The sequence below is a fragment of the Stegostoma tigrinum genome, chromosome 2 (genome assembly GCF_030684315.1).
Source record: "Stegostoma tigrinum isolate sSteTig4 chromosome 2, sSteTig4.hap1, whole genome shotgun sequence".
NCBI lineage: Eukaryota > Metazoa > Chordata > Chondrichthyes > Orectolobiformes > Stegostomatidae > Stegostoma > Stegostoma tigrinum.
In genome coordinates this window covers 90,158,062-90,173,232 of record NC_081355.1, presented here as the reverse complement: position 1 = coordinate 90,173,232, position 15,171 = coordinate 90,158,062, and the positions used below count along the sequence as shown (strand labels likewise).

Here is a 15,171-nt window from a genome sequence, read left to right as displayed (position 1 = left end):
AGCTGAGAAATTCCAGACTTTGCAACTGAGTCAAAATTCCCTAATGAAAGTTAAGGGGAAATGTCAACAAATAGCTCTACTGAAAATGCATGACTGAATGGTACTACTTTGTTTCTAACCTTTGCTTGTCAGTTCAGGCAATCCGACAGATCTTTTCCTAGTCCTACTAACAAATGCAGCTTTTTTTTTAAGAAGTTCGGAGACCAGAGTATTTGAGAAAAGCTTCACAACATGACAGGCAGAACCCATCTACCCTTAAAGATAGCTCATTATTTCTCCATACATTTATGATTGACTCTGCAGGTTAAGATCCTTGCAGCAACCAAATAAGGTCTGTTTGAACTAAACAGAGTTCAAATGGCCGTTGCAGAGTTCTGCTTTCCCTCTTTAGTGAATCATGCCCCAAGTCTCGTTGGCCACTGGCAAAAATTGGATCTGTCAGTTTGGGAATTTCACATCTGGGTCCCACTCACTGTGCAGTACTCCCAGCTCAATGAAAATCTGGTCCATAAGAATGAGTTGATTGGTCTGAGTTATTCATGCCAGAATTTCTGCTTCACGCAAGCGTCCTCACCTCTTTTCTCATCCAAATCTATCATTGTAGGCTTTTGTCCTCCCTCATATTCTTGTCTAGTTTCTTTTTAAATGCATCCATTCAACTGCACACTTTAACCACTCTCTGTCTTTCGCACTGGCTTGCACATTCTCGCCACTTTTTGGATAGTTTCCTGTCAATTTCTTACTGAATTTCTTCTGTTTGGCCACCTGTTTTACATTGTTCCTGATTTTAATTTCCATTGACCTCCCAGAGAGATCCAAGGTTTCACTGCATAGAGAAGAGTAGAAAGCAGGCAGGTTAAATCAACAAAATAATTGCAACAGGAAGTACTAGAGTAGGAAAACAAAGTGGTGTAGTACTTAATAGATTGTGAAATGTGCTTTTGCTCTTACAAAGCACACAATAAAATGTATCATATTCAATCAGTATTGGTATCTTTACAATAACAGGAGGGAAAAAGTGTTCAGATTTTCTGAGTTTCAGTCTTCAGACTGCTCTAACCTACTGACAGCCACTGATTTAGAAGACAATTTATTCCATTAAAACTTCTAAAAAGGAATCTTCTTTTTCATTTAACCCTGATCTCTTGTTCACAAGCCCGCTACCAAGCTGGAGATGTTTATAATATTGGATATATATGCTTTTCTCTTTGTATCTGGAAATACAAGAAAAGCACCCAGAGTCACTAGTGTTAGATGAATCAATTAACACAATATTAGGTATCATTTCTGTTACAATAATTATGATTAGCATTCCAATGATTGTGCATAAATTGCACAAGTATTTTAAAAGTATTCTTTGCTCCTCAATGGCAGATTATTACAATTAAGCTAACATTATAGATGGAGAGTTGTTTTCTGAAACTACTTCAAAATTATGCTCACCTCATTATCAGCAGCACACATCTGGAAAACACAGCCTCTGGAGTCCTCTTTTATTCCTGAGGAATTTCAGGGGAAAACTGTATTTTTGGCATTCACCATTTGTTTTTCATGAATGTCTGTATCCCTTGATGTTTCTCCTTAACAAGGTACAAATTGACTGTTGCCATTAAAAATGGATAAGAAAAGACTGATCATTTTCTTGATTACTTACTAATTGAAGACAAAACATTAGACAATGTTTTTTTTTAATCTGTGCTATATAATGAGCAAATGTACATTAAAAAAACATTACTTGCTACCTTTTATTTCTCTCATTTCTATCCCAGCTCCTTTATTTTTCAGCATTGCTTTTCTAGGCCTTCTCTGTTCTATCTCCCCTTACCCTTTGCCCGTTCTTATTGTGGACCCACCTCAAGCCACTTCATCCTACTTAACTGCTGGCCATCCAACACATTTTTTTAGCCTGGTACCTTTGATGCAAGGTCATTAACCTGAAGCATTAACTTCCTTTCTCTTTCATAAGTTGCAGCCAGCATTTTCTGTTCTGATTTGACGTTTCCAGCAGTGGCAATATTTTGTTTTTTGTCTTTGTGGGCTCCCTTGTTATTTAACATGGCAAATTAGCACCACTGTTCAGGGACTACCCTCCTTTCAAAATTGCCTTCATTACTTTGTTCCTTCAGACAATGTTGCACTTAACCTTATGACTAAGAAAAACGCTTTGCTATGGTAAGTCTCCTTACAGTATTACAGTTGCAGAAAGGATGTTTGGGGACTCGTCAACTGAGGTAGTATGGGCTGAGGTTAGAAACAGGAAAGGAGAGGTCACCCTGTTCGTAGTTTTCTACAGGCCTCCGAATAGTTCCAGAGATGTAGAGGAAAGGATAGCAAAGATGATTCTCGATAGGAGTGAGAGAGACAGGGTAGTTGTCATGGGGGACTTCAACTTTCCAAATATTGACTGGGAACACTATAGTTCGAGTACTATAGACGGGTCAGTTTTTGTCCAGTGTGTGCAGGAGGGCTTCCTGACACAGTATGTAGATAGTCCAACAAGGGGCGAAGCCACATTAGATTTGGTACTGGGTAATGAGCCCGGCCAGGTGTTAGATTTGGAAGTAGGTGAGCACTTTGGTGATAGCGATCACAATTCTGTTATGTTTACTTTAGTGATGGAAAGGGATAGGTGTATACCACTGGGCAAGAGTTATAGCTGGGGGAAAGGCAATTACGATGAGATTAGGCAAGATTTAGGGAGCATAGAATGGGGAAGGAAACTGCAGGGAATGGGCACATTAGAAATGTGGAGCTTATTCAAGGAAAAGCTCCTGTGTGTCCTAGATAAGTATGTACCTGTCAGGCAGGGAGGAAGCTGTAGAGCACGGGAGCCGTGGTTTACGAAGGAGGTGGAATCTCTGGTCAAGAGGAAGAAGGCGGCTTATGTTAGGATGAGATGTGAAGGCTCAGTTAGGGCACTTGAGGGCTACGAGGTAGCCAGGAAAGACCTAAAAAGAGAGAGCTCAGAAGAGTCAGGAGGAGACATGAGAAGTTGCTGGCGGATAGGATCAGGGTAAACCCTAAGGCTTTCTATAGGTATTTAAGGAATAAAAGAATGACGAAAGTAAGATTAGGCCCAATCAAGGATAGTAGTGGTAAGTTGTGTGTGGAGTCAGATGAGATAGGGGAAGCGCTAAATGAATATTTTTCAACAGTATTCACTCTGGAAAACAACAATGTTGTCGAGGAGAATACTGAGATACAGGCTACTAGACTAGGTGGGATTGAGGTTCAGAAGGAAGAGGTATTAGAAATCCTTCAGAAGGTGAAGATAGATAAGTCCCCTGGGCCGGATGGGATTTATCCTCGGATCCTCTGGGAAGCCAGGGAGGAGATTGCCAAGCCTTTGGCATTGATCTTTAACTCGTCATTGTCTACAGGAATAGTGCCAGATGACTGGAGGATAGCAAATGTGGTTCCCCTGTTCAAGAAGGAGAGTAGAGACAACCCCGGTAATTATAGACCGGTGAGCCTTACCTCAGTTGTTGGTAAAGTGTTGGAAAAGATTATAAGGGATAGGATTTATAATCATCTAGAAAAGAATAAATTGATTAGGGACAGTCAGCACGGTTTTGTGAAGGGAAGGTCGTGCCTCACAAACCTTATTGAGTTCTTTGAGAAGGTGACCAAACAGGTAGATGAGAGTAACCCGGTTGATGTGGTGTATATGGATTTCAGCAAGGCGTTCGATAAGGTTCCCCACAATAGGCTATTGTACAAAATGCGGAGGAATGGAATTGTGGGAGATGTAGCAGTTTGGATCGGAAATTGGCTTGCTGAAAGAAGACAGAGGGTGGCAGTTGATAGGAAATGTTCATCCTGGAGACCAGTTACTAGTGGTGTACCGCAAGGGTCGGTGTTGGGTCCACTGCTGTTTGTCATTTTTATAAATGACCTGGATGAGGGCGTAGAAGGATGGGTTAGTAAATTTGCAGACGACACTAAGGTCGGTGGAGTTATGGATAGTGACGAAGGATGCTGTAGGTTGCAGAGAGACATAGATAAGCTGCAGAGCTGGGCTGAGAGGTGGCAAATGGAGTTTAATGCAGACAAGTGTGAGGTGATGCACTTTGGTAGGAGTAACCGGAAGGCAAAGTACAGGGCTAATGGTAAGATTCTTAGTAGTGTAGATGAGCAGAGAGCTCTCGGTGTCCATGTACACAGATCCTTGAAAGTTGCCACCCAGGTTGACAGGGCTGTTAAGAAGGCATACAGTGTTTTAGCTTTTATTAATAGAGGGATCGAGTTCCGGAACCAAGAGGTTATGGTGAAGCTGTACAAAATTCTGGTGTGGCCGCACTTGGAGTATTGTGTACAGTTCTGGTCACCGCATTATAAGAAGGATGTGGAAGCTTTGGAAAGGGTGCAGAGGAGATTTACTAGAATGTTGCCTGGTATGGAGGGAAGGTCTTACGAGGAAAGGCTGAGGGACTTGAGGCTGTTTTCATTAGAGAGAAGAAGGTTGAGAGGTGACTTAATCGAAACATATAAAATAATCAGAGGGTTAGATAGGGTGGATAGGGAGAGCCTTTTTCCTAGGATGGTGACGGCAAGCACGAGGGAGCACAGCTTTAAATTGAGGGGTGAAAGATATAGGACAGATGTCAGAGGTAGTTTCTTTACTCAGAGAGTAGTAAGGGAATGGAACGCTTTGCCTGCAACGGTAGTAGATTCGCCAACTTTAGGTACGTTTAAGTCGTCATTGGACAAGCATATGGACGTACATGGAATAGTGTAGGTTAGATGGGCTTAAGATCGGTATGACAGGTCGGCACAACATCGAGGGCCGAAGGGCCTGTACTGTGCTGTAATGTTCTATGTTCTATGGCCTTCTTCTCTCCAAAGATCTTCTAAGATCTGGTACCTCCCAGATCTATGCTCTTCTGTCCAGTTGGCTTTTCAATCTGCCACTAGCATGAAACAAGCCAAACTATTAGTCGCTATGACTGAGACCATATTCCACCATCCTTCACTCCTGTTCAACTTCTCTGCATCTCTTGAAGCAGTTGGCCACAGCACCCTCTTCTATTCTGCTGCAGGAGTCAGTAGGGCTGTTCTTACCTGGTTCCACATTTGTCCATTCAATCAAAGCCAAACTATCTCCAGCAGAGCCTTCCCTTCCTATCATTGCATTGTTATTTCAGGGCTAACTCAAGAACCCATCTTTGCCTCACTCTTCCTCATTTAAGTGTATTAGCAGTTCTCATGTGGACACAAATGACACTGAGCACCACCTTCCTTGACCGTCACACTGTGCTGTAAGACTCTTGTCTGATTTCCAACCTTTACTTGGCAGCAATTTAATTAGAGGGGTTACAGGTTGCAGCAGAATGAAAATGTGAAAATACTGCATTGTGTTGTCTCCAGACCTTTCTATGATTATTGACATATAGCTTGCTTTCGTCTCAGAAGGGAATTTCCTCGGACCATCTTGACATCGAGTCATACAGCACAGAAACAAACCCTGCAGTCCAACCAATCCATGCCAAATATAATCCCCAAATAAACTAGTCCCACGTGCCTGCTCCTGGCCCACATCCCTCCAAACCTTTCCTATTCATGTACTTATCTCAGTGCCTTTTAAACACTGTAACTGTACCTGTATCCACCACTTCCTCAGAAAGTTCAATCCGCACGTGAACCATCCACTATATAAACATTTTGCCCCTCATGTCTTTTTTAAATCTCTCTCCTCTCACCTTAAAATTATGTGCCCTAGGCCTTGAAATCTTGCATCCTAGGGAAAAGATGCTTATCATTAACCCTATCCAAATGCCTCATGATTTTATAAACCTCTATAAGGTCACCCCTCAATTTCCTGTGTTCCAGTACAAAAAGTCCCAGTCTATCCAGCCTTTCTTTATATCTCAAACCATATATACCCGGCAACATCCTGTTAAATCTCTTCTGAACCCTCCAGGAATGTGTTTTTTATTCATTCGAGGGATGTGAGCATTGCCAGCTAAACCAGCAGTTATTGTTCAGAAAGCAATTAAGAGTCAACCACGTTGTTATGTGTCTGGAGTCATATGTAGACAAACAAGGTAAGGATGGCAGATTTCCATCACGAAAGGGCATTAGTGAACCAGTTATTTTTATTCAACAACAACAAACAATAGTTTCACAGTTGTCGTTAGATCTTTTCACCATTTGACCCCATGGTGAGATTTGAACTCTCATTCCCAAAATGATAGTCTGGGATTCTGGATTATTAGTCTAGTGACATTACTTCCCTGAAATTAATATTGAGTTCAGGTCTCAAGTGGTCCCCATGGTTACATGCCTGGGTCACCCTACCATGTGAGAAGTGTGGAACGTCGAGGGTCAGCTCCCACAGAAGGAGGTTTTCAGGATCTGCTGGGAGTTTCTCAAAAGTATCTCTCGATGTGACTGATTCCAGGAAAGTATCCAGCTGACCTGAGATAATAACTAATATATCGTTTCTGTAAGTATCCATGAATATGAAAAAGGCTATTTGACAGCAGAGAGCTCTGAGCTGATGATGCTGTCCTCACCTCACACCAACGTGTGTTTATCCAGGTAATGATAATAACAGAACTCTTCATCAATTTTCATTTCCCAAACCATGGACAGTAAGACTGATTGTATTCCACTGTTCCTGCACCCCACTCCCTTAGGCTCAAATGAGAACCGATACTTCAGAGATTTTCTGCTCTGCCTGGCTGAGCTACATGTTGGATACACTCACTGATTTATTGGGAGAGACCCCCATTGTGTACAAAATGCAAAGGCAATCCACATAATTTCTTGGCCAAGTTAACATGTCATCAAAAAGAACCTCCTGCATACAAGATAAATAAGTTCCCACATGATTTTTTTTGGCTAAAATACCATTATGGCCCACACCTCTGAATTCCCAGAGAAACAAAGCAGTTTTAAAAACATAGAAATAAATATAATGGTCAGACTGGAGTTCACCGCTGCAGTATTTAAGACAAGTTGGATCAGTCTTTATCTTTGGCAAGTACCTTAGCTATGAAGATTAAGTTCTGTAAATTGCATCACATGGGTAAAAATCACCCGCATTGCGGGCCAGGAAACCAAAGTACAAACCACACCTTCTCCTGACTTTCATACCCTGGTTTCCCTCATTCACTGGGATCAACCCGAGTTCTCTTTGCTAATTCACACTTTCTGTTTCACTGGTTATTGGAAAAGTAAGAGGTGTAATAGTCAGGTGAAGGTGCTGCACTTCTGCCTTTTTATGGACAGAGCATTCAGCAGCGGCAGGTAGGCCAGGCTAGAGTTTAGATTTCTAAAGAATCTTCTGAAAGCATCTTTGGAATTTTCTGAGTGGCACAGACTGTTATCGTCTCATACTATCAGCCTTTGACAAAGATATCCTTACATTCAAAAAATCAATAATGCTAAAGTTCCCTCCAACACAGAAGCAAGCTACACCACATTGGAGAGAGAGACGGAGAGAGAGAGAGAGAGAGAGAGAAACACGGAAACTCAAGCTCAGTGACAGCCAATTCCTACTTCCTTACATACCTCAGCTTCTGATTAAGGATCCTAGCCCTTCTCTAAGGTTTTCAATCTGCAAATTGATCCTTCAGTATAAGATAAATGTTCGAGTGCACTACAATTCAGTTTCAAACACACATTTAGAGCAACATTTCACTCTTTATATTTATTAAATGACGTCACACTTACAGCCACCTGCTCTTCCATGACAAAACTGGGACCCTAGAGCTTTGGCAAATCCTAACGATAATACAGTGCCTGAGTTTGAATGAGTCCATTAACTTCTTAGGGGGATATTTGCTTCCTGCTGACTTTCTGTTGACATCCCATAACCCGCAAGCTAGAAGCACCTGCTGGTGTTTAAATTGCAGCCTCTTCAAAGGAAAAGTGCAACCTCCCTGTATTATAGGGTATTCTACGGTACATGGGTGATGATGGTCAGAGATGGTGCCTTGACACTTCAGGCACAGGGCCTCTAAGGTGGCACCACTGACCCATGTGCCAGTTTTGTAAAGATACAATTGCATGAGGAGTCAGGACTACACACCAGCACACCAGAGGGTAACCAACTAAAGGCTTTAATAGACAATTAAAGGGAAGTAACTGGGACCTTTTTTAGTAGGCCTGCAGATAACGGGCGCCAGTTTTGCTGCCTGTACTCTCAAGAGGCAAACAAGGCTATGAGCTTTTCAGACAGATCCCTGTCAGCTGATACCAGCCTGCAAAGTCATGGCATGTCTGCAACAGTCAGATTTTATTTCAAATGTGAAGTAACTGCACAGAGGCCGGTACTCTGTCACCAAGTCATACTTCATTTACACGTGCACAGTACATGGACTCTGACCAGCCAGCCCCGAGCATGAGGAGTCCTTCTGAATCTCCTGCTTATATTTGTCAGCCAGGGTTCCCTGACTGGCCCAGGTGATCAACCCCAATCAAGGATCTCACTGTCAACAAGATCCACATTGCCAACATTCCAATCACCACAACATGTCAAACAGTTGGAGAGAACTGCCACCATTTTAAAGGGCCTGCTTCCTCACTTATCCACCAATGTATCCATCGCGGCTGTTTTCAAGCTCTGCCTGCCCCTCCAACTTCAACAGGTCACTATCAGGTTTTTTGGATGGTGAATGATGTGTGTTTTACCTCCAGTGGGATACTTTATCTGATACAGCCAAGCTTATGTTATCACCGACAATATAAGAAGCTAAACGTGGATATGAGGTATAGAAGAATCAAATAGACATGTATCACACCTAACTATTATATGCAAACATAACATACTGTGACACTTAAGTAGCTGGGCTGGTACTAACTAATTAGATTAAAACTAAGGAATAAGTTTCCTGTAACAGGTGATCCAAATGAAGCTGGAGTGTGCAATCTTTATATCCCTGGCTCGCTTGCTCTGATGTCAGAAGCATATCTCTTCAAGATGCACTGACTGTAAGACATAAGTCAACAGCGAACTGAGAATAGGAGGACCTTCAGCTCTGACCTTGCCTAGCAGGGTATATGAGGTATTTGTCCCTTGTATGGATAAGCAAAGATTCTGCAGGGAGGATGATCAACTAACTACTGCATCATGGTCCAGGAAGTCATTCAGATGGGGGGAGCAGAAAGTAAAGTGTTAGTTGGAGGGAGATTATCAAATTAGGGAGGCAGACAGCATCCTTTGTGAGCAGGAGCAAGAGTCCCATTTAGTGTGTTGCCAACTTGGTGCCAAGGTGAAGGACATCTCAAGTCGACATGACAGAATTTTGGATTGGGGGGATGGGGGATGATCCAGTTGTGTGGTCCATATTGTAACTAACAACACAGGCAAGAGTAGATTAGTGGTCTTGTTTGGGGAATATCAGGGATTGGGAACAAAATTACAAAGTAGGACCTGAAATATTGCAGGCTTTGAATTATTATCCAAATTGGCAAAGAGATAAGAAGATTAAGGAAGTAAACATGTAGCTAAAGGCATGGTGTGGGAAAGAGAGGGTCCATTTCACAGGACAGAGTGAAATGCACCACTGCGACAAGCTCCACTGGAACTAATTCGGGATCTGGATACCAGCGGAAAGGCTTACTGGGATGGTCATGGGCATTTTAAATTATTTGGGTTTAGAGAGGAGGTGCTTAGCAGAGATTATTAACAAAATGAGTAATAAGTCAGAGAGTATGGAAAGGGTCAGGAATCTAACTTCAGGCACAGCAGCTAAGAGGACAACTATGAGAAGGGGACCAGTCAACGTAGGAGTAAGGATGTACTTAGATGCACATAATAAACAAAAGCGGGTAAATAAGCCTGTAGTGCAGACTGAAGTGGGCAGGTACAATGTTGTGGGGATCACAGAAACAGGGCTGCAAGGGGATCCGGGCTGGGAATTAAGTATCCAAGAATACATGACTTATCAAAAGGACAAGTAGATGGGCAGGGGGCTGGGGGATGGTTGGAATATTAGTAAAAAATGAAATTAAATTAAATCGATAGCAAGAATCACTTCTTGCTATCGAGTCAGAAGGCATTGAATCTGTGTGGGTGGAGTTGAGAAACAACAAAGATAAAAGACCCTGATGGGAGTTATATACAGTTATATATCACTGGATTCCTCCACTATCAACATCCTAGGGGTTACTACTGACCAGAAATTGATTTGTACTCGCTATCTAATAGCTAAAAGAACATGCCACTGACTAGGAATATTGCAGCACATAACTCAGCTCCCAATTTCCCAAACCCTGTCCACCATCTACAAGGAACAAATCAGGAGTATGATGGAATACTCCCGACTTGCCTGGACGAGTACAGCTGTAATACCACTCAAGAAGCTTGGCTACATCCAGGACAAAGTAGTCCGCTTGATTGGTACCGCACCCACAAGCATCTATTCCCTCTACTACCAAAGCTCAGTGGCAGCAGCATGCACCATCCACAAAACGCTCACGGAAAATCATCAAAGCTCCTTTGCCAGCATCTTCCAAACCATCATAATTTCATCCAGAAGGACATGGGCTGCAGATACATGGGAACACCACACCTGCAAGATCCCCTCCAAACCACTCACCATCCTGACTTGGAAAAATATCACCATTCTTTGACTTTCGCTGTGTCAATATCCTGGCATTCCCTCCCTAAAGGCATTGTGGGTCTACATACAGCAGGTGGATTGCAGTGTTTCAAGAAGGCAGTTCACCACCACCTTCTCAAGGGCAACTAAGGACAGGCAATATATGCTGGCCAGGCAGCAAAAATCACATCTCATGAGAGAACAAAAATGTGGAATTAAAGCTAACTATATTCTGGTTGCATCTGGGAGATACAAATGGTTGTGCCATTTCACATTCCCTGTGCTCTGGAGAATCACTGCAGATAGCACAAGGTAGTCAGTGACCTTTCTGAGTGTAATCTGTTGTGGATGATGGGTTAGTCTGCAGATGTAAATGCATAATGGAAGAAGCCATGGCAGAGCACGATCAGAATCTAGGGTCACTGCTACAGAGAGCTCACCAGATTCACCTAAAGCTGAACAATCATGAAGTCTATTACATTGGTCATAACTTGATAGCAAAAATACAACATTTGGATCCTGACAAGAGGATAACTGCAGCAGAAAAGCAGTGACCAATAGATATGGAAGCCGACAATAACTTGTTGGATTTGTGAACTAGCTAGCAACGGTCTTGCCTAATTGTCAGAGTGTGAACATCCATGCAAGTTCACTGCTAAAGATGTATTCGAACAGAACAAGAAGCACTTTCACTTGAATCAAAACAAGGAGCAACAGTTCAACATGCTCAGAAAGTCATCAACCCAGCAGAAACATTAAATCTGAAAGACAAATGCCTTACTCTGATCAAGCACTCACCACAGTAATGACACTCCCAGAAAATGAACATCACCCTAGAAATGGGCGGATAACAGGCAGACTTCCAACAACACGTGTTATTAAAAGACCTGAACACTTTAGGGAATATGGATGAAATGCATGTGCAGAGACTGATGGAAGTGAGACAGTCGAGAATGAACGTAGTTTTGTTAAAAAGTAAACTTTACTTATCCGTATTAGGTAACTAGTAGCTCCAAATGGTATTGTGTGCATTTTGTTTTCTTTTTATGAAAAGGTGAAATTGTACATGTAGTATAATAGCTGGCTTGGCTAAGCTCATGTGACATCTAAGTGAACTGTCACATGCTTTCATTTTTAGTTGTGGCAGCCACGAAACATATTACTTGAAACAGTACTCTCCAGCGCTGGATTAATGCAGCTGGCTGTTATTTTAGCAGTTAAGTCGCTGACAAACTCCTAAAGAAGCACAGCGTGGGTGTTATTGCAGGTGAGATCTGATCAGGCAGGTTTTTACCAGCAAGACAAAGCACAGTCATAGGCTATAACACGCAGTAACAGGGGTTAGGCACATCGTGTGCACAATGATATATTTCCTGGTGAAACAGGTTTTAAGGAGCATTTTGTAGGAGGAAAAGGAGTTGGAAATGCTTAGGGAGCGAATTGCAGAATTTAGGACCTCAGTGAATGAGGGTACAGCAACCAATGAAGGAAGGATTTAAAATCAGGAGAATTACAGAAGCAAACAGATCCTAGATTTAGGTGCTGAAAGTGATTGCAGAGATAGACAGGGGCAAGGGCATGTAGGAATTTGAATAGAAAGATAAGCATTTTAAATTGAGGCATTGCTTAACCAGGTGCCAGTACAGATTAGCCAACACAGGGGTGATTAATGAACAGGAATTTATGTAAATCAGGACACGAACAGCAGGGTTTGGATGAAAGCATTTCACAGTATGTTAAAAGAGTGGGAGACCAGTGCATTGGAATAGTCAAGTCTGAAGGAAATGAAGAGATGAATGAGGGTGTCCACAGTAAATGAGCTGAGACAAGGCTAAGTGAACCAATGTTATGAGGTAGAAATGAACAATCATGTGCAGAAGCTCATCTTAGGATCAAATAGACTTCAAGATTGCAATTAGTCTGGGTAAGTCCTGGATAGATGCCAAGTAGAGGAATGGCGAGGGTACTAAGTTTGTGTTGAGGAATTAAGAAATAGCTTCAGTCTTCGGATTCTTTAATCTCATAAGCACTCTGAAATTCATATAAATCACATCCATGTCGTTCCCTTAGTGACCTCTGCGAAAAGCTCCATTACATCAAAGAGAGAATTGACATGGCCTTGCAAATCCATGCAAACTTTTACCGGTCAATTTTTATTTCTCCGTATGTTCTATCACTCTGTCCTTAATGATAGATTCAAGCAATTTCATCACAGTAAACTTTTGAATAATGGGTCTATAATTTGTTAGTTTCTCTTTCCCGCTCTTCTAATTAATGGAGTAGCATTGCCGATCTTCCAAGTCTAGGGACAGTTCTTGAAACCAGAGGATTTGGAAGATCACAAGAACAGTGGCTTGTAAATAGGGTTAATGTTACAGAAATTAAATGAGGCATTTTAATCAAACTTGGATATTTTCCAACTGGAAAACAGATCAAATGTTGAGAAAGAGGCCACAGAAGTGGGAAATGTACAAGTTGTTAGCTGTATTCAGTTAGCATTCCTAATAGGCAAAGATGCCCACAGGTCATCATTGTCTATAGTACATTAGCAACAATAAAATAAATATGTTTACAGTACCAGATGCTTTTTAAAGGAAGTCCTGTGATCATCCAGGATCAAGAGGCAAAGACATAGAACTCAGATGGTTTTCCATCATTAATGTCAACTGACCTTTAATCTTCTGTTCAAGTGGTATTCCTGATTGCTTACTGTTTTTGCCATGCATCCAGTCCTGGAATTTGAAAAATTTCATACAATGAGGACACAGGCTAACCACTGTAATGTAATAAAGTGTGAAGCTGGATGAACACAGCAGGCAAAGCAGCATCTCAGGAGCACAAAAGCTGACGTTTTGGGCCTAGACCCTTCATCAGAGCTCTCTGATGAAGGATCTAGGCCCGAAACGTCAGCTTTTGTACTCCTAAGATGCTGCTTGGCCTGCTGTGTTCATCTAGCTTCATACTTTATTATCTTGGATTCTCCAGCATCTGCAGTTCCCATTACCACTGTAATGTACTCATTCTTATTTGTGGATACTTGATGACCATGTCCAATAACAACAAATGGAGAAATATTGCTTAAGATTCAACGCACGAGACACCTGGTATCCCAGAGATCATGGGAACTGCAGATACTGGAGAATCCGAGATAACAAAGTGTGAAACTGCATGAACACAGCAGGCCAAGCAGCATCTTAGGAGCACAAAAGCTGATGTTTCAGGTTGCCTTCCACCTCTAAGCTTTTGCACTTCTCCTTTGCTTTTTATTTTGTAGGTTTGCTTCTCCTTTCCTGAGGCATTTCTTCATTGTCAACAACAGTTCCAGTGGTTTGTCCAAGTGACTCAGATTCTGATCTTTCACTGGCTTCGGTCCAGATTTACATCCGGCAGGTAAATCAGCTCGAAATCCACACAGGTTGGTGCCTGCCAATCACTGCCATTCCAGGGAGTTTGCCAAAAATTACATGAGTCATTATCGAAATTTGTGCACATTATTCAAATCACGAATTTCAAGTCCGGAAATTATTGATTGTATTGCCATCATGACAGTGCAGAATCCATGAAATGCTTTAGTAAGATCCTCAGGTACAGTACTGCTGCAGAGTGTGCAAAGGGATTTCATTTTAAGTGATTCCGTTGAGGAATGCAGTTGATGTGGGATAGTGTTACTCAATTTAATAAAAAAAATCAATTTGCTCCAAGCTGCCTGAATGCAATGAGCTCTTGTGCTGCAGAGACTCAAAGTGTTCATAATCAATTTCATTCCCAATCCCCTGGTATAAGCAGGATTCCCACTTACTGCTGACCAAATTTATCCAATTAAAAAGAGCTCCGAAAATTCAGCGGAGTCAGTGAGAGCTAAATCAGATAGTTACAACTGATCACTCACTCTCTGACTGCTCCAAGTTTTTGCTCAATAGCCCAGCACAAGTATCAATCGTCTTTGCCCAATCCAATCCTTGATGACACCTTCTCCACACACCTTCAACATAGAGATCAGGGTCTGTCTTTAATTGAGTTACAGCATCTCTGCATCCCCTTAGGGGAAGTGCTAAACAGCCACCTAAATGAGCATTAGAATCCTTCACCAGGATAGCAACCCAGGGGCATACATCTTACCTACTTCCCAAGGTCCTCCAGTCAGTTAGAGTCTGGTAGCGGTCTGTTACAGGTAGTGCCAGGGATAGCAGTGGTACCTGTGGACCGTGTACCCATAGAGAGGGTTAAAGTCACTATGAGACCCATAGCACAGGTGAGCAAGGGTGGGACAGTGTTTATTGAAAGGGGGAGAAAGGAGCTAGTACCAAGGTCAGAGGGTGGGTACTCCATGGAATTTTCATTTTTCCACCAGAATTAGGTGCTGCTCTTCCCATGCTGTCACCAAATAACATCTTTAAGTGGTCAGTTACTAAGGGCTTGTTCATGCCACTGCTAGGTCCACCCCAACCTGGGTTGATGATAGCTTGGGGTGGACAGGTTAATGCCACCAAAAGCCACCCCTCTGCTGCCATTTCCACACACTCCCAGACACCAAACTCCTCCAATCCCCACAGTTATCAGACCAACTTTTCCTCCGACTTGCCGAGCCACTTACTCTGCACTCTCAACACTCCCCAATCCC

The 15,171-nt window shown here is 42.3% G+C and overlaps 1 long non-coding RNA gene across 1 annotated transcript in view; it reads right to left on the bottom strand.

Moving 5' to 3' along the window:
- The window catches only part of LOC125447706 (uncharacterized), a 13,283-nt gene extending 11,703 nt beyond the window's left edge, over nucleotides 1-1,580 (bottom strand). Inside the window, exon 1 of the long non-coding RNA XR_007246590.1 lies at nucleotides 1,444-1,580. This is a non-coding gene — a long non-coding RNA (uncharacterized LOC125447706). The remainder of the gene's footprint in view (nucleotides 1-1,443) is intronic.
- Between the last annotated feature and the right edge of the window lie 13,591 nt (nucleotides 1,581-15,171).